The sequence below is a fragment of the Dermochelys coriacea genome, chromosome 9 (assembly GCF_009764565.3).
Source record: "Dermochelys coriacea isolate rDerCor1 chromosome 9, rDerCor1.pri.v4, whole genome shotgun sequence".
Classification (NCBI taxonomy): Eukaryota; Metazoa; Chordata; order Testudines; family Dermochelyidae; genus Dermochelys; species Dermochelys coriacea.
In genome coordinates, this window is record NC_050076.1 from 97106223 (window position 1) to 97126824 (window position 20602).

A 20602-nucleotide genomic window follows, 5' to 3' on the forward strand; every position below is an offset into this window, starting at 1 on the left:
AAGCCAACAGAATCTCTGCTACATGTGCTTCAGCTGGAAATAGCTTTCTGCACATAGTGTCATATTTGATGTGGGCCAAATTAACGTTGAATATAGTGATGGTAACTTCTCTGCAGTTACCCCACAGATGAATTTGTCCCATTTTGTCTAAATAATTTGCTCACATGTCTAGAGATTACATATTTTATACACATTTTTATGAAACTCTGGATACGCTTTGCTAATGGAATGAACTTTAATACAACAGAATCCTATTTAAAACATAGATTCTCCTCTGCTTTTAAAATAATTTCCAGCCAGCAACCAACACCAAACATCTAAAAATTAGCCTCATAACAATAAAATTTAGCATTTTGTAATCCAATACGTCACATTTAATCTTAGCCAGAGCAGTGGCTTTTTGTTAATAGCTTATTGCTCAGCTATAGCACGCCATGAGAGGTAATTTCTCCGAAAGTTGTCAGGCTACATAACAGACAGGATTTTAAAGTAACTGTGACATGAACCCAGGGGAAATAAGGTACTGTTAATCTTAATGAGTTGTGATTAGAAATAAGGAGCTAAAAATATCAAACTCATTTTTGATATTATTATATTGTGCCACAATCTTGTTGGCTCTCAAAGCATATGTGTGGATTTGTGCAAATATTTGTAAATTACATGTGTAATTGGAAGTTGATACAGAAGAGCAAATAACAGGAATTTAAAACAGCTAAGTGGAGAGGTAATTTTATTATCAATGCTCCTGTTAAAGTCAATAGGAGTTTTGTCAGTGACTTTTCTGAGAGTAGGGTCACCTCCCCATATCCTGCCTAAATTACTCACAAATGTAGCCCCAGTGAAGTCAAGCCAGTCAAGCAGTAAAGCGCATGTTCAACTGTGGCATTCCAGAAAGTAGTAAAAAGGCTGTGGAAGCAAAGGAAAATAGCAGAAAGTATATGCAAGGTTTTTGTAGTGAATGGAATATTAGATTTAGGCCTAATTCACAACTGCATTATTCTAATTTTATGCCTGTGTGACTCTACTGGATTAAAATTGGAGTGACATGAATTGAGCAGGATTTTGCCCTAAGGGCCTGATCCTGTCTTCCTTCTTGGGCAAATCTCCCTTTAACATAATGGCAGTTTTTCCAAAGTAAAAATATCAGGAACAGACCCATAGCTTGGCTGAAAAAGGGATCCCACCGATTCTGTATCAGAACAACACCAAGATCTTTTGGAATTTTACATGCAAAAAACACACAAACACTCACTCCAGAATAGACCAGTAGGTCAGTCACTCACCGATGTGGGAGGCACAGGTTCAAGTTCCATTCTAGCTCATTCAGAGTTGAGATTTAAATCTGAGTCTCCCACAACCTAGGTGAGAACCCTAACCCCCTCCCCCTCAGGATATATGGCAATAATCACTGTAGCACTTTATTATATGGTGAATGGCAGAAAATTGCACAGAGATTCAGAAACACCATGAAACAAAGATCTTTAGTACATAAGAAATCAATATAATGTGTTTTTCCATGTAATTTAACACAGTAAATTAGCTTAGCTATGAGCAGGGATATTAGTTAAATCTAGTCTTTTGTTTTTGCATTTTGGGCTCTTCACCTAATTTACTCTGGATACTTCATGGCTTCACAAGAGCCTAGCTAATTATGCAGGCTTGTCATCTGGCTAAGATGGCAAAACAATAGAAAATATGTATTACTAATGATGTGAAAGATTGCTTTCTATTTGTATTTATTATTATTTAATTCCTGCATTACATCTTTAGCTTCTTGTCTAAGATGTATTTATGTGACAGTGGAGCTTCTGCCATAGTTATGGTTGCACACAAGGTTTCATTTCAACAGGATGAAAACCTATACATTCTCTGCGTTAGAAGATAAATTGCAAATGCGTATTGTAGCTTATGAACTGCTTGAATGTTGAAGGACATGTTGAATTAAATAAGCAATCTGAGTTTAGTTACAACCAAGGCCTGTGTATTCCCCAGTTCTGTCATGCAAAATGTTAACAGTGACCTCAGTAAATGTTAAAAGCAGAATAACTTTTCCAAATAAATGAACTATGTGACAATGGAGTCCAGCTCATCGATTGCTTGAGACAAGAGAGTATGAGGTCATCATTAAGGTTTTGCATAATAGAGCAAGTTGGAGGAAACTGGCATAGGTATTGTTTTTCAGTACGCGTTGGAGACAGAAGTGAAGGTTTTATCGAGTACTGAAGTATGCTATCAACAGCACTGCAGGTGAAAGAGGTAAGGAACACTGGAGACTTGTTCCTTGTCTTTATGGCTTCAAAGATTTGGGGAGGTGAGGTACAAACGTAGCTGCCACATTATGCAGTTCTTGTTATACATGCAGAGATAGACAGACATGGAGAAAGGCCATAGGAAAGAAAGAGAAGGGGGAGGCATGGGACTCCTACTGAAAAAAACAGGGACTTATTCAGCTTAGTGGAGTTGTTTTGATGCAAATTGATGTGAAGCATATTTTATTTAATTAATCTACTGTCCTGGTGACATTTATTAAGTTTAAATACATTGTAGGTATAACTGGAAAGAGTGATAATTCAGGAGCCTTCAGTTGTCAGGTGCAGAGTTTTATCTTCTACAAACCTTAACGCCATGGTACGTCTAAGACCATCATTCACCCTTGTGCAGTATTCACAACAGCTGGAGTCAATCGTGGCACTTGAGAAACCCCTGCTTTAAAGGGGCGGGGACTGCAGGCAGCCTCTTCAACGAGGGGTCCTCAACTTTGGATCTTGCTCCTCCCACTGGCCAATCTCTCTCTTCAATAAGAATTGGAATAATATGCAATCTGACCGTGCAATCTGCACATTTCTTGCACAATTGACTTTCCACGATAAGGGAGCCCATGGTCCAAAATACCTCCAGTCTTGTTCACTTAGCTCACCACTTTCAAACATAGCCCCTCACTAAGTGGAGACAACTAGAAAAGTCATACCCATGCCTCTGTCTTCCTTGTGTTGAGAATTAGGTAACTGTCACAGAGATAGCCACAACATTCAACATCCCTCCAAGCTGTTAGAGTTCATGGGGCAAGAGTCGTATAAATGGGTGTAATCAGAAACAGCTGAAGCTTTACCATCTAGTTAGAAACATTCTTAGCAAGAGGGAATAACATATTGATAACTGATAGGCTAATACCTTGTGGAGCACTGAATTTCAATCGACAGAGATGACACACAATTGTCCATCACCATCAATCAATTCCTGTCTTGTAGCTATGACTCAGGTACTGGCAGGCATGAGAGCTGATTATACCTGCCCCCTCTGCTCTACACAAGCTGCAATGTCTAAGGACACAATTCAAGGCTTAGCACAGGAAGTTTTTAGCACTTAGCAATTACTTTCATGCTGTGTCTTTGGCCATAGTTCATGGTCATTAGTGTTTGGTTCCTAGGTTTCACCAGAGGGCAGGCTACATTTTATTGATTGAGAACTCTCAGTTTCTGAAGTCCCTCTTGGAAGATATCCTCCAGATTCCCTCTCTTGCTGCTTTTAGTCGTGTTCCAGTGCCCCAGCATCACGTAGACTGCAAACTTCCTGTTGGGGCAGAAGCCATGCCTGTTTTAGCATTGAGACCACTTTTGGTTCCTCGGTGAATAAATAATCATTAACAAGCAAGCAAGCAAACATTATTAACGAACCACAAAAGGTTTATGACTTTGGGTTAGATAATAAACACTTAAGCTGGGATGCTTATCTGAACTATCCAAGACTTTTCAATCTGTCAATCTTTTCATTCCCTTCTGCCCTGAAAAGGAAAGTCTTGATTACTTCTTTTTCAATCTTTATTACAGTCTATCAACTGACTTTTTTTAAAAAAATTATTAAAATATCTACGCTGCTCAAATTCAACCGTGTTGGACTCAAATAATTACAGTGAAGGTAAAGCCTTGAGTGGAAAATAGAAAATATGGAAGAGAAGTAGCAATAAAAATAATCATATATACCTTTCAGAAATGAAACTCCTGATTTTTAGTATACTACCAAATACAATTTATAGTTTCTGCCCTGAAATTTTAATTGCAGTCTGAGGTTTTAAGATAGGAACCTTGACATGAAAATGGCAGGAAATATACCATTTTTATGAATGCACTACATACGAAAGACAGAAACCAACCTCCGAATTATTAGCTTTCTGCACAATACTTTTGTGAGTGTACTGGGTGGTGTTCAAAACGTAGGTTTTTATATGGCACACTGTGCACAATAAAAATCTCCCAACAGTTATTCTACAGGGATTTCTGCCCCTGTACTAAGTGACCATTGACAGTTTCATGGGCCATATTCTGCCTTTTAGACCAGTGAAAATCTGTAGTCAAAACATTTTCAAGACTCCAGATTTACACCATGCAAATGAGAGAACATTACATCTCCTTACATTACTCTGTCAAACACCATTGACCAATTTCATCTCATAATTTGATGGAATTATTCATTAATCACCTCTCACAAAAGGCCATTTTTGCCCAATCTTGCTGTTCCAATAAAAATGGTTTTCCCCAACCTTTATTTTTTTTCCACCAACATTGGTACTAATAGTACTATTTTTGTTCACAAAAAGTGTTTGTAGAAAGTGAATTTCTAACAAATATGTCTCTGAAGAAGGCCTAGGCTGGAACTGTGCATGCAGCCATCTCAAAGCTGCCAAACAGCTCTGTGTAAGCCCTGTATTAATGGATCAAGTGGTGCACAGAGCCTTAGGTGGGCCCTCTACAGTAGAGTGAATTTCAGAACTGTAGGGGCCTACTGTGAATGCTGGTAAACACTTATTCAACTATGCACATGAATAAATGCTCTCCAACACCCAGTCTCCTTTTCCTCCCTCTGGTTTTCATTTGACCTCCACAGATAGCTATCCCCTCTTCATGCCTATCCCAAGTGTTGGATTGGTTGGGTAGAGAGATTTCCTTTAACGGGTGATGGTAGAAAGGAGGGAACTTCTAGGGACTTGGATAGGTAGTGGGAAGGGCCAGATTTAGGGGTGGGGTTCTTAGAGGTTCAGGTTTAAGGTGGACCTTGAGAGACCGGCTTCCTATCAACTTCTTCCAACCAAATAGCTGGGTTCAGTTCACAACCCCTTTACATTTAAGCCTGCAGGGTTTTTGTAGAGCTCTAGTTACAATTCTACAGTGCTCCCGAAAGTGTTTAACTTCCATTCTGCATATTATTTGTCCTTGGCATTTGGGATGGCAGTTCTTCGGAAGCAAGGTGCTGGAATGATTATTTCCAATTTCAGAAGATTCAATTAGCTCATTATGCAAATGATGCATCAGTCTGACAACTAATCATGCCACATCTAGTTATATAATATAATCAAAAGCAGGCGCGGAATGGTATTAAATACAAATTAGTGGTAGAATAAGGTGAATTCTCAGAAATAACCTCTGATAAATAAAGAGATTTTAAATTATTCAAGGAACCTTTATGAATCCTCACACAAATGAATAATTATGGATATTTTCTGCAACATGTAAATTATATAATCATCACCTTATATTGTGGCAATTGGGGTCTTAGATTTACAACTGCATTATAAAAGGGGTTCCTGCTGAAGGAAAAAAGTAACTGAGGCAGATCACCATGGCAAAGTTTAATTAAAAGTATATTAATACTTGAATGCACCCGCTGTTTGAGTCTTTCAATTTATAGCACATAAAATGTAATACATTATAATTTTTAAATTAATAAAATAATCTGCAATCTGCATTGCAAGCTGGCTCTTTATCAGTTGCTTTTTCTTTATGTAAAATTACAGTTTCTGTGGGTATGAAAAGGCAGCAGAGAATCTGCAATCAGCAAATCATATCTCTCCAGAGATCCTTATCTGGCCTGTCTCATGAGTTCTTTTAAAAAAATGTGAATAGCTAAACTTCACTCACAGCAAAATCCATATCACCATAGCATCCCTTTGAAAAATGTCTCTAATTGTATCTTCTTTATTGGCTCAGACATGGGCAGGCCTCCTTCTCGGCTTGAACTAATTGTAAACAATCACATCCCTGGGGTTCAATCTTAGCATCTGTGCATGCATGTTCATTTCCTGGCTAGTCCAGCTAACAGTCTGATCACAAAATTATGCAGTTTAGTCCACTCTGATGGCCACTTTCTTACAGATACATTTTTGCTCTTGTGACCAAATCTGGATTTATAAGACATTGCCTTGGGGGAACCATAACAGGGCTGGCCTTAGGGAAAATGTGAACTTGTATTTTGGCGCCCCTGGGGCCCGCTGCCTCCCAATCCATCACAGGTCCCTACTGCCTCCCCAGGTCCCCACCCATCCCCCCATCACCCTTGCTCTTCACCACCTCCCCTATCCCCTCATCCATCCCCCACATCGTTCCTGCTGCCTCCCCAGAGTCCCCACCCTCTTTCATCCCCAGGGCTTGCTGCTTTGCCCCCCCCCATTGCCCCAAGCTCCCTTCAGTGGCCTCACACCACAGGTCCACCCCACTCCTTGCCTCTTGACCATGATGCCCCCCTGACCATGGCGCCTTGGGTGGTCACCCACATCACCCACCCATACGGCCAGCCCTAAATTAGCTGAAGAGAATTCTCTTCCCTAATGCACGAGAATGGTTTGGGGCACCTGTGCAGAAATAGGTGGCTACTCCTGCGGTGTTTGAGGAGCAGCAGAAGTGGAGAGTTCTCCACTATGTAACCTTCCATGCTACTGGGTTCTCAAAATCTCCGTCACAGTGAGCGTTACACAGCCTCCAGGGAACTCTACCATGCTTGTGTAGAGGCAAGTGGAAGCCCCGGCAAAGCCCTTCACAGCCTGAACTCCAGCACCCGCCTACTTACCATCTCTCCCTTTCTCTCTCACAACACCCCCTCCCTGCACAAATGTGTATTAGGGAAAAATGACCCCAAAGAAATGTGGGAAAAGGTACCCCCAGGGCCTATCCATTGCAATCTCAGAAATTGATCATGTGGGAGATGCCGATCTGATCCTAACAGATTACTCCTTTTTAAAGCGAAACCAGGACAAAACACTGAACAGCTAACCAAAGGTCACAGCCAACATAACTGTACATAGCTTCCTGTCTCCCCTATCTGCTGATCACTTTATCCCTATGGGTACGTAAACAAGAATCACTATACGGCAGCTAAATATCTGTCCCACACTGATGCTTATTTTAGTTTGCAATCCATCAGCCTAAAAACCTCAAGACTTCAAACTCCACCTATCTAGCAAAGGATCCCTGGCCCGCAGGGAATTCCTTGTCACAACACCAAGTTACTCTATAAAATATGCACACTTCCAGCAGGACAGGAAGAACTGTAAAAGCTCCAAGCTTGTATGTTCATGAACTATAGATCTCTTCACACAACACACAGTCAATCTGTGGAACTGCTTGCCAGAGGATGTTATGAAGGCCAAGACCATAACAGGGTTAAAAAAGAACTAGATAAATTCATGGAGGATAGGTCCATCAATGGCTATTAGCCAGGATGGGCAGGAATGGTGTCCCTAGCTTCTGTTTGCCAGAAGCTGGCAATGAGCGACAGGGGACAGATCACTTGTTGATTATCTGTTCTGTTCATTCCCTCTGGGGCACCTGGCATTGGCCACTGTCGGAAGACAGGATACTGAGCTAGATGGACTTTTGATCTGACCCAGCAAAGCCATTCTTATGTTCTTATGTTCTATGAATATCATAAGCTCTCTCCCCTTCACTCCCCACTTAGAGGCAAGGAACAACAAATATAGACCAGACCTGGGCACTTCAAACCTACAGAAACCCTTATGCATATTCAAGGTATGAAGGGGCCACCCAACAGCCCATGTTTCCTGGTGGAATTCTAAGTCACCTGGAGGCTTACCGACAGCACACATGAGCCAGTGTGCTTCACCACTCTTGAGGAGGATATGGAACACGCATATATAATTTTTAAACCTAAGTGTTCTTGGAGCCTAAGTCTCACTGAAAGTCAGTGGGTGGAAGGCTTGTTAGAACCAAAGTCACTACTGAAAATGGGATTTAGGCTCCTAAGTCATTTAGATGCTTTTGTACCTATTATCTAAAGTCTGGACATAAATTAACCGACCTCTACATTTAACTGCTTAAATATGAAGCCTACACTAAATTGAAGAGCACTGAAAATACAAGGCTTCATTCTATCTCCTTGGTACTGTACAGCTGTCATGTCAGGGCCTAGAAAAGGGGTTATTAGAGCATTAGTCATTTGGTAGCCCATCAGGGGCTCTTCAATCCACTGGAGTCTAGTGTGTCAAGGTTTATGGAGAGAGGATTTTTTTTATTTCACAGCTCACCGAGTCAATGGATGAAGCGGTTTCAGTCTGTTGAGTTAATGTGGGTCCCTCTGATACACAGTAAATCCATTTACAGTAGTTAAAGAGCCCTCCAAAATTTCCTAAGAAAAAGGTACATAATCTGTACGCAGAATAGCCTCTTAAACTGAAACAAGGCAGTTATTTATATTTTGTTTTTCAGAATAGCAAAATAAATGTATTAATTTAGATTAAGTGCCAGCTTCATCACCCACTTCTCGTTCTGGAGTTAAGCAAGCCCCAAATGCAGCTATGAAGGCCCTTTCCTACCAACCTTTCCTCACAGGTGTAGCATCCCTCACACAAGTAGCTCCACTGATGTCAACACAATTATCTGTCTGAGTATGGTTTTGGGGGATCAGAGCATAAGTTAATTATTGATAACTCTTTTGTGGAGAGCAAAAGGGGTTTTGTTTTTACTTCAAATTATACAAACAGCTTTTGCAATGGCAAAAAAAGATTTCTATCAAGGCTGAAAGCTCACACACTTTGTCTCAGGCTGGAGTCAATTTTTGTGGCTAAATGATAACAACCTCCCTTAATGTAGGGCTTAGTAATGAAACAAACACTGACAGACCTCTCACACTGATGGCACAAATGGTGCTGCTTTAATGGTAGCCTTTTGTTAAAGTCACAGTTACTCAATACACATCACATTTAATTCATGAAGCATGTGAAAGCCTTGAAGGGCTGGCAGTTTCACAAGAGACACTGACTTCATTGGCATTTATACTCTGCTATTTTGCTGACACTTATTTTTAAGAAACTTTAGGACAATATGATAAAGGTTACTGACAGAAGGACCATTGCCATTCCTTATTGCAAAAGAAAGTGCAAGTAAACAGATAAACAGCTCAGAGTCCTCTATGGCTGCATTAATGAGCAATAATACAGATTAAAATAAACCTTCTCTTGCTAAATGAAAGCTCATACTTTCTAATAGGGCATGGGAATAAATAATTGTAATTTTTATGCACTTGTTTAAAAGTCATTTGGTTAATTTTATTTCAAGTATGCTAAACTTAGGATAACATTTAATATTCATTTGCTGATCAAATTATTTCTTTATGACACTGTTGAAAGGAAGTCTTAATCATCAAAGGGGAGCTGGGAAAACGGTGCCCTTCAAATATCTTGGGTTATTTTTTTCTCCTTATCCATATGATGCTCCCCACTCATCTTCTTATATTTAAGGAAAGGTTCCATTCAAATAAACAGACACATTAAGTACATTGCTAATCCTTTAAGATTTCTATCATTTTGAAAGCGTACAATTACTCATAGGAGCACTACTTAAGATAAACAGTGTTGTGTTCACTGCACAGTTAACGTGAGTACTTACTTGGGTTTTAGTCCAAACCCCACCACCATCCGCACAAAAAAACCTCTGGCCCAGGACTTGTGGGTGCTTTAAGCCTGGGGTTAGTTCACCTGCCTGGAACACAAGTTAGAACCCAAGCTCTGCTTTAACTGGAACCTGTTCTCTTTGCAGTGAGGATGCAGACAAACATCACTCAAGTACTGATAGTTCTCCAGTCCCCTTCTCACATCCCCCCGCCCCACAAAGGAGAGATGAGTTCTCTACAATTGACACAACTGACTGCGAAAGAATCCTAGAGCATTTCAGCACAAAGAACTATAGGATGTGCCCCCAGGCGAGAGGACTGTGATCAATTGTTCTCTGTGTCCACTGAAGGTAGGGAAGAAGTAATGGGCTAAATATGCAGCAAGGGAGATTTAGGTTAGATATCAGAAAAAACCTTTTTAACTGTAACAATGGTTAAACTCTGGAATCGGCTTCCAAGGAGGTTGTGGAACCCTTGTCAATGGAGGTTTTTAAGAACCAGTTGGATAAACACCTATTAGGGATGGTCCAGGTTTACTTGGTCCTGCCTCCGGGTGACTCTATGACACTGGTAACACAGTAGCGCAGGTAGGGCTTTGCTATAGGAATGCTCGCACCTGGGATAGGACAACCTGGATGCTCAGATCTGAATGCCAATCACTCAGGTTAACTGTGCAGTGAAGACATACCCTTAGAAGATCAGGGGCATATTTCCACATCTGCCACTGACCTTCTCTGTTACTTTGGGCAAGTCATTGCAATCTCTTTGAGCTTTTCTTTTCCATCTTTTCGATTTGGACTGTGAGATCCTTGAGGCAAGGAGTGTCTCTTCCTATGTGGACATACATGGCCTAGCACAAACTTCAGCTGAGAGGTCTAGGCTCTTTTGTAACATTAAGGGAGTGTTTGTAAAGTAATGCTTGTGGGATCAGGCCATGTGTTTGCAGTTTTTAGATCTTGAGAATCTGAAAAGGATATTATAGTGATTACCACCAGCAGCCTTATGTTCCTTAAAACACAGAGCCGTACTCCTCTGAGGAATATTTTCCTTTTTTTAAACTTTGGCCAAAAAATGCTATTATTTAATTAAGAACATATAGAAGCATAGCAATTTGAGGCTTACCATTTTAATCAAAGACTTTAAACACAAAATAAAGGAAATCAGCAAACAGAAAAAAATCACAAAAAATATTAGGCCCCAATTCAGCAAAGCATTTAAGCAAAATGCATTAGAAGTTCCCACTGAAGCCAGTGGCACTCACATGCTTAAAAGTAAGCTTATGCTCAAGTGCTTTACTGGATCGGAGATTAAAATTTCAAAGCAGAAAAACTGAAATGTGTGATTACAAAAAGATTTCAATAACGGGTAGCCCTTCTCATCAGCCCTTGAAGAACAGTCTTCACTTCTAGAATGATCAGTCTGGTTTCTGAGTACATCATGACATAAATGCTCCTAAATAACTTCCTCATCATTACCAGTGGAGCTTCAGGAAGGATTTTATAGTGACCCAGGGCAGAAGGAAGCCCCTGTTGGCCCCAAAAAAGAGAAGCACTGGACCCCCAGCCCAACAGAGAGCTTTTGTGTGGGTGGCACCTGCCGCCCCAACTAGGGGTGAGGGTGGGACTATGACACAGGAACAGGTCTATCGGGCTCCTCATGTTAAGCTGTTTCTAAAGCCTGGGACTACCATACCCCAACATTGGCAGGAGGTGGAGAGAGGGAGTCCAGTCCTACTTTCCTGAATACCCCTCCCCGCTGGCATTCGGCTCCTGTTCCAATTACCAATGAGAATTATCAACCTGGAAGCTGGGAAGTTGCAATCAGAGTCTGCCAGGGATGGATCAAGGGATGAAAATGGGTTGAGTTCCATATTCAGCATCCTGTCATCACCACACACATCCCAAAATATGTTGGAGGAGGGACACGTTATACATAGGCTCTTCCAATATAGCTCCCAAATTTCTACTGGTTGGGTGTCAAGGTTATATATTTGTAATCTGGGTAGCTAGCCTCAATCATTTTCGAATAATATGGGACAGTGGTATGGCCAGTTTAATTATTCTACATAATCCTTTGGTTTAATTAGACTGTTTAACCATAAACCCAGCAGAATCTGACTGTAAATGTGTATGACTAAACCAAATGCTACCTTTAGGGTTGGCACTGGACTTCTTTTCCCCTTATCATCATGTTTTGATTGTAATTAATTTTTATTCATATTTTTCCATAGTTTTAAACAGAGATTCCAGCCTTGTAAATTTTTAAATTTATTTTCTAAAGGCAAAATGTGTAATTAAATGTCAATATTCATGTTTTATTGATTTCTTTATCAAGAACGACAAGGATAATACTACACAGGTGGCCACATCTTCCAAGTGGCCTAGGACTAACTTCTGCATTTGCACTCACTTTTGAGAGCAGTGGAGCTTCAGAAGGGAGTTAAAACCCTGGCCCTGGCAGAAGTGGGTAGCAGAGGAGAAGGAAAGTCCTGGAGTGGGCCTGAGAGAGGGACAACCCACAGGCAAAAGGCCTTAGGATTAGACTGGAGTTGAAGATCCAACTGGGTGAGATTCCAGGGCGGTAACCCCTGAGAGTCAGCTTTCTGCAACAAAACCCACAGAGCTGGAGATGATCAGGATGGATTAGAAGGTCAAGCCCAGGGAAGGGGCAGAACTTGCCTTTTCTGGGTTCCCTTTTCCTTCTGAGTTTGGCTGAGAGACTCCAGGGACAAGCCCTGGAGACTCTGCTCTGCCAGCAGAGTGGAATGGAAATGGAGCCTGGAGGGGAAGAAGGCAGCAGATTGAGGCAGCAGTGTTCCGTGGGACACTGTCCGGGTGGGACTTTGACATCTTGGAAGAGGAGAAACTTTGAAGTGACCTGTCCAGAGGGCCAAGTCACAAGAACAGAGACCATCACAGAGCCAGAGCAGTTGTTGGAAGGGAGCGCTAGCCAATAAATGAGATGCTATGCCATGCCCAGCCACGAGGGGATGCCTCTGTGGTGAGTGCACCCTTTGACAGAAAGCTTACCAGCACCCATATACCCTTGAGAACTTTAACCCAATCTGATATTCCTGCTCCACCAAGGACTTCTTGGACACACTTGGCTTCTCTGTGTCTCACTTTCCCATCTGCTAGCTGGTGATAATAGCACTTCCTTACTACATAGGGATGGTGTGAGAATAAATACATTAAAGATTGTGAGACGCTCAGATACTGTGGTAATGGGGCCATAGAAATTCCTTAGACAGAAATAGCATGGAATCAAGCATCTCAGACTAAGTGAACACTATCTGTGTCTCCTAGCTTTTTTGGGGGGGTGGGTAGATCCATAGGGCTACAGTGTCTTTTAAAATATGGACTACAATTTACCTTGGTTGTCCAAAGAGGTTGATCCTAAGAATATGGATAAGCTTTTGCATTCTATTTTTAAAAGATTAGCAGATTGACTAGCCATAAACGACTTCAAACAAACATCTTGTCTGTAACAGTAAAGACCAAATTGAAAAATTTCCAATGACGTAGGAGAAATGTCTCTTTCCTATGAATGAAAACTTAAAAGTGTGAGTAAACAACATAGGAGATTGTGAGGAAGGCATTATCTTCCTCAAATCCCACCTCAGAACTCGCCTTTGCCATGGTGCCAACAAAAACGTTAATGCTCTGAAAGGGGAGAGACTTTAAAGTGACCTGGCTGGACGGCCAAGTCACTAGAAGAAAGACCACCACAGGGCCAAAGCAGCTGAGGTGAAAAGGGCTTGGGCGCACTGCAACCGCTTTCTATCATGGTGACCAATATTGTCTCATTGTTTCATTGTACCTACCATTGTTCTGTCTCCAACTATTGGCTCTTGTCATATACTTAAATGTTAAGCTCTTTGGGACAAGGACTGTTTTTTTGTTCTGTGTTTGTGCAGCGCTTAACACAGTGGGGTCCTGGTGCATAACTAAGGCTCCTAAGTGTTACAGTAACACAAATAAACAAGTTTCAGAGTAGCAGCTGTGTTAGTCTGTATTCGCAAAAAGAAAAGGAGTACTTGTGGCACTTTAGAGACTAACAAATTTATTTGAGCATAAGCTTTTGTGAGCTACAGCTCACTTCATCGGATGCATTCAGTGGAAAATATAGTGGGGAGATTTATACACATAGAAAACATGAAACAAGGGGTGTTACCATACACACTGTAACCAGAGTGATCACTTAAGGTGAGCTATTACTAGCAGGAGAGCGGGAAAGAGACCAGACTCTACGTAAAAGAATAAATGGACACAAATCAGACGTCAAGAATTATAACATTCAAAAACCAGTTGGAGAACACTTCAATCTCTCCAGTCACTCGATTACAGACCTGAGGGTGGCTATTCTTCAACAAAAAAACTTCAAAAACAAACTCCAACGAGAGACTGCTGGATTGGAATTAATTTGCAAACTGGATACAATTAATTTAGGCTTGAATAGGGATTGGGAATGGATGAGTCATTACACAAAGTAAAACTATTTCCCCATGTTATTTCTCCCCCCACCCCACTCCCCACTGTTCCTCAGATATTCTTGTTTACTGCTGGAAATAGCCTACCTTGCTTGTCACCATGAAAGGTTTTCCTCCTTTCCCCGCCCCCTGCTGCTGGTGATGGCTTATCTTAAGTGATCATTCTCCTTATAGTGTGTATGATAAAACCCATTGTTTCATGTTCTCTGTGTGTGTATATCAATCTCCCCTCTGTATTTTCCACCAAATGCATCCGATGAAGTGAGCTGTAGCTCACGAAAGCTTATGCTCAAATAAATTTGTTAGTCTCTAAGGTGCCACAAGTACTCCTTTTCTTTTTACAAATAAACAACAATAACAGAGAGGAATGATGCAGCAGTCCAGGATTAGTTATTGTAAAATGCTTGGTCGTTGTTTATCCATTGTTGTATTTGTTAGTTTTTTTGTTATAGTTTTGAATCTCATTTTAATACCAATAAAGATATTATTAGGATTTGAAAATATACAGGCAAAATTCACTGGGACATTCTGCATAGTTTGAGTTGCATTGGCAATGCAAAACAGCCATAAACCCAGCTTCGATAGCCAGTTAAAATAGGTTTAAGAGGTTTTACACTACCAGAATAGCCCAACACAGCCAGAACATTTCAGTGAATTTTGCCTACCTATACTTAAAAACAAGGGGGGAAAATAGTTGCTTCATAACAAATGTCTTTATACCTTTCGGAGAGAATACCTGACTGGATTATTCAATAACTTCATGAACAGCTCCTCCCCTTCTGACAGACTGATGGCCTGATTCTCCACTGGCTGACGCTTTGTGCAGTCATTTATACTTGTGCAAAGTGGGTACTAAATGTCAACAGATTAAAAGGGTGGTATTGCCTCCATTTTGCATTGCTGTAAATCAACATACCATATGAGAATCGGGCTCTCAGATTTTTTTGCGTTTCCCAAATGATAATCCAGCCTCTTCACCATGAACATTGCATTACATTAAGCAGTCTCACTAAGAAAGTCCCCTTCCCATGTCCAAGAATACTCATATGCAAGGCTGAGATGATTTTTAATCTAACTGAACATGAGCAGATAGGTTATTTAAACCTATTACAATAAGGAGAATTGGGGAACAATCACAGTAATAATTAAACTGAAAATGCAGATAATAAGATTGGTAGTTTCAGAATATATTTGCAGTTACACTTTAGTTACCAGTTAAGCTACTTATTTGGGGTCTGATTGTTCTCTTCTTTTTTCAGGATAACTCCCATTGATTTCACTTGGGGTAAGGAATGAGATGGAAAGTTTTGCAAGCAATGAAGCAAGGACTCCTGCCTGACTGGCTGCACACCTTGTGCAGGACAGAGCATTTTACTGCAGTCTAGCAAACAGTTGAACCTGATGGAGTTTCTTTGTTTGTTGCAACTCTTTTTAAAAATTCCATGCCAAAACCATACCCACACATACTCCATACACAACCAAATTGTGACAAAGTTCTTTCCACTCACCGCTGTGACACCTCCTTATGGTTCTTCTAGGGATTAGCTCACCACGGCTTTGATGCCTCCTCTTGCGGTTTCTCAACCCCCTTGTCCCAATCTCTCACTCAGTGGCCTCTCTCACACTTTACAAGCTGCAGTGCTTCCTCTTCATGGCTTGGGATATCAAAGTCTTCCCAAGTGAACTACCTCAGGCAGTGTTCAAAGTCCACCGCCTGGTCTGTGCCACTCCCTCATAGCTGGCAGGGGAACCCAGGCCCACCCTCTACATGCATTCCAGCCTAGGGATTTTATCTTCAGGAGCTAAGGTCTATGTGGTCTCGCCCTTGGCGCTGTTTTCCCTAGACTTCTTCCTACTCCATTGTCTCAATCCTGAGAATGGCGGCCAATTGTTTCCTGCTGGAGCACCCCTTTCTGCTCTCTTTTCCCTGGCTTTATACAAGTCCCTCCTCTTCCTGCCCAGATGGGCTTCATTAGGACTGTATATTCAGCCAACACTACACCCAGGAGCAGCACTTCCTGTAGCTCCTTCTGAGCCATTGTAACTCCTTCAGGAGTGGTGTGGGATGAACACCCCATCACAATCCCTCATCCACAAATTAATGTATCTTCTCATTGCTTGGGATGCTGCTGTTCTTAAAATACCTTGTTTGTGGATTTGTAATGACCAGTCAGTAAACAGCAAAAAGGGCATTATCAATAGAAGGGGAAACATATTATATTAACAAACTATCAAGGCTAATATTTCAAATAAGTCAAATCTCCTCTATGCTGTTAATCTACAAATGAAATTCAGAAAAAAAGAGATGAAGAGAGGTCATAAAACAGGTCACATTTTCATTTTATAATCTCATTAAAAAGTGGGAAAAACTGAGATGACTTATTTCCTAATGAAGAAGTGCTGCTCCCCAAGCACAGCTAGGTTTTCTCTTAGCTGTTGGTTTCCTTTGCTGTTTTCCCACACTCTCTTTGTGTCAGACAGATTGCTCTAAAACATTATAACAGTGATTTACATTTTCACTTTCAAGCTTGTTTGGGTAGCTGACCCTCTAGGTAGCTAACAGTGGGTTATGAATTGAATTCTCACTTTTAAATATTTGGAATTTTCCACCTTTTATTATCATTATTACAGTAATGCCTACAGGGCTCAAACAAGATCAGTTGTTAGGCAATTTGCCTACATATTGAACAGCTTCTGTCTAAGTAGTTAAGACAGATGCAAGGCGAGAGAGAGAAAGTATTATTATATCAGTTTTACAAGTAATAACTGCGGCACAAAGAAATTAAGGGTGAAATCTAAGCCCCATTGAAGCCACTGGAAATTTTCATAGACTCAGATTCATGCAGAAGATACCATTATGATCACTGTCACAGTTACACGATTGACTGAACCCCTTTCTGATCTCTCTGAATGCTCTCTTGTGGCCTCGTGCCCTTACATGTCTTGGAGTGGAATTTCACAGTTCTCCCATTCATAGACTGGGATCTGGGTATAATACCCCATCTATGCCAACCGCTAATTACTGTGAAGGTCCCACTTACCACCTGCATTTCTTCCCTTTAGCAGTCTGTGACCAGTGACAGAATGGCCAACAGACTTCTGAAAACACTTCTGTTCCTTAGCAAATGAACAAAACATCAGAGAAAGTGATTTCTAAACAACAAACAGATTACATGCAGGGTTAGTTTCATCTGGTCTTACATTTCACTACAATTCATGTTAGACAGACTTCCCTCTAGAGTGACAGGAAAAAAACAAGACTCAATTTACAGTCTTTTAAGAAACCAAAGAGCTCTTGAGACCCGGTTTAATCCCAATTCACTTTGTAGAGAGGAATTCTGAGTCTGTTCCTGCCTTTCACAAAATCTACCTTTATAAAAAACCTCACCCTCCTTGTGTGTCTCCAGTCCCAGTTGCTCCAGGGCTTTTGTTACAGGGCAATGTATGAAATCTTCCTTTTGACTGAGACTGGTTTCTCCCAGTCAACCAGCCAGGCCATTAAAGAGAATGCCCCTGTGATAGCTGCTCTGTTGTTTGACAGTTAGACCTCTTCAGCCTGCATATCTTTCAACCACTGGTTTTGTAACTGTGGGGGAAACTGTTGAAAACATCAACTCCCCCTGACGTTCCAACATATCATCTCAGACATCCTATACAGAAAACATATTTTGACGTACAGATCAACATTCACCACTGAGCACTCGCACGTAACTCACAATCATCTAGCCTGACCTCCTGAACAACACAAGCCAAAGAATCTCACCCAACAATTTCTGCATCAAGACCATAACTTCTATTAGCACTACAGCAGATCTTTGAGAAAGAATCCAGTCTTTCTAAAGACTTCAGGACTTCTAGCTTTTATCATTGAGTTCAATATGGACAGGATTTCATCTTATACGACTTGCCCACAGTCACACAGGAAGACTGTGACAAAGCTGGGATCTGAACCCAACTGTGGTGAGTCCCAGTGTAGGGCCTTGATCAAAAAACCATTCACTCTTTAATCCACGTCACTAAATCTTCATGTAAAACTTCCAAGCGAATTTTCTATTTTGTGATTTTCACACATCATGGAGCTAATCTTGATCTCTCTCTCTCTAACACCCATTTCCTGTTGACGGTACAAATGACTGTTGTCATAAATATAAAGGGAAGGCTAATCATCTTTAAATCCCTCCCGGCCAGAGAAAAAAACCCTTTCACCTGTGAAGGGTTAAGAAGCTAAAGATAACCTCGCTGTCACCTGACCAAAATGACCAATGAGGAGACTAGATACTTTCAAAGCTGGGGGAACAAAGGGTTCTCTCTGTCTGTGTGTGGCTTTTGCTGGGACCAGAGCAGGAATGCAGGTCAGAACTCCTGTAAAGGGTTAATAAGCAATCTAGTTAGATATGTGTTAGATTCTGTTTTGTTTAAATGGCTGATAAAATAAGTTGTGCTGAATGGAATGGATATTCCTGTTTTTGTGTCTTTTTGTAACTTAAGTAACTTTTTGCCTAGAGGGATTCTCAATGTTTTGAATCTGATTGCCCTGTAAGGTATCTACCATCCTGATTTTACAGAGGTGATTCTTTTACCTTTTCTTTTCTTTTAAGAACCTGATTGCTTTTTCATTTTTCTTAAGATCCAAGGGTTTGGGTCTGTGTTCACCTATGCAAATTGGTGAGGATTTTTATCAAGCCTTCCCCAGGAAAGGGGGTGAAGGGCTTGGGGGGATTTTTGGGGGAAAGACATTTCCAAGCGGGCTCTTTCCCTGTTATATTTGTTAGATGCTTGGTGGTGGCAGCAATAAAGTCCAGGGACAAAAGGAAAAATATTTTATACCTTGGGGAATTTTTAACCTAAGCTGGTAAAAATAAGCTTAGGGGGTTTTCATGCAGGTCCCCACATCTGTACCCTAGAGTTCAGAGTGGAGAAGGAACTTTGACAACTGTATTTTCCCAATCTGCTTCATTTTAATTTCTTTTCCATATGTTACACATGCAGTTCAGATGATATTCTTTTAGCACTGATTTAATTACCAGAAATATTTCCCTGCATGTTTTTGAACCAGTTTCCATTGTTTTATCTTGTAACTGGGGGAAGCTCCTCGGTTGTTTCATCTGCACACTACATAGTCTTTGGAACATAGTCTCACTGTACTGTAGTGATGTGAAATGAATAACTAATGCTAATAATTAAACAAAAACTGTGTGATGAAGATGTTAGGGTGGCTACACATATAACATAACTGACACAAACTCACAAAAACATGACATGAAAAGTTAAACCACTTACCATTACAAACCTCTATCTCCTTCATTCACAGGCATGCACCTTTCCAACACCACAACCACACAACATTAACTCTGCCCTCCCCAGAGATGCCACCCTTCCATCACATTCTTTAACTGCCCTTATAAACACAATCTTTCTCCAAGCTCCTCTACCAACACAACTACTAAACTAGCTCTCCACACAATTGAAAGGGTTGGGAAAAAATAATCTGGTACAGGGGTGGCACAGAATTAAGGTTGCAGGGTATAGTCTGTGGTGTGCCATAGTTGTGGTAATGGTAAGATGTGTGCTTGTGGGTAGAGGTAAAGAGGATTTATACTATTAGGGAGCTTAATTTTTCTTTCCTTGCTTTTGCAGCTTTGAGCCAGGCATTTAGTGTACATGTAGCAACCCTAGCTACTGTAAAACAATATTTTTGTGTATTAATTTCCTAGTTGTTCTATTTTTAAATAATTATGGGTGGTAGAGTACTTAAAGGCAAGCCTATGCTTGAGTACTTTGCATAAACAGGGCCTAGGTACCTAAATATGGATTAAGGTGTCTAACTTTAGTCATCCAACTTTGAAAATGTCGGTTTTAGTACAAAACAGAAAGCTTGTTTTTATAATAAATATTACAATGAAATATTTACCTATACTTGAACTGTGAGCATTACACTTCATAGCCTGATTCAACAGTGCATTGCTCCAGTAATATGGGGGGTATAACTTCAGTTAAAACAATGTAATTACACCAGTGTAAAACTGGAATAATGCTGGGTTGAATCATGCTCTGAGAATTTAGAAGTAGGTCTGCAAAAACTAGCAGCATGGAAATGACTGTTGAAAATGATTAATGTAAAAATATGTAGATGACCTTAAATAAGAAAGACTGAAAGTTTGAAGTGGAGGAGTTGGAATCAGATAATCCACTTACAGTACAAGAGGTATTAAAAGTGTCCAAAATTGCACAAGCCATAAATAAACCACATGAAAGAGTGGTAATATTGCCCGATATCAGCACAAGAGGAATGCATGGTTAGGCATGTTTATCACTAAAGGGATAAGAAGTCTTATCCTGTAGAAGTCTTATTAATTGTAAGGATAAATACACTCAATGTCATTGCCCTGTGAAACCTATAGGAGGGTGAACATTAGAATGAAGTACTAATGGCATTTC

The 20602-nt window shown here is 40.6% G+C and overlaps 1 long non-coding RNA gene across 1 annotated transcript in view; it reads right to left on the reverse strand.

Moving 5' to 3' along the window:
* Nucleotides 1-212: 212 nt before the first annotated feature.
* The window catches only part of LOC119861513, a 211417-nt gene continuing 191027 nt past the window's right edge, over nucleotides 213-20602 (reverse strand). Inside the window, exon 3 of the long non-coding RNA XR_005294919.1 lies at nucleotides 213-3570. This is a non-coding gene — a long non-coding RNA (uncharacterized LOC119861513). The remainder of the gene's footprint in view (nucleotides 3571-20602) is intronic.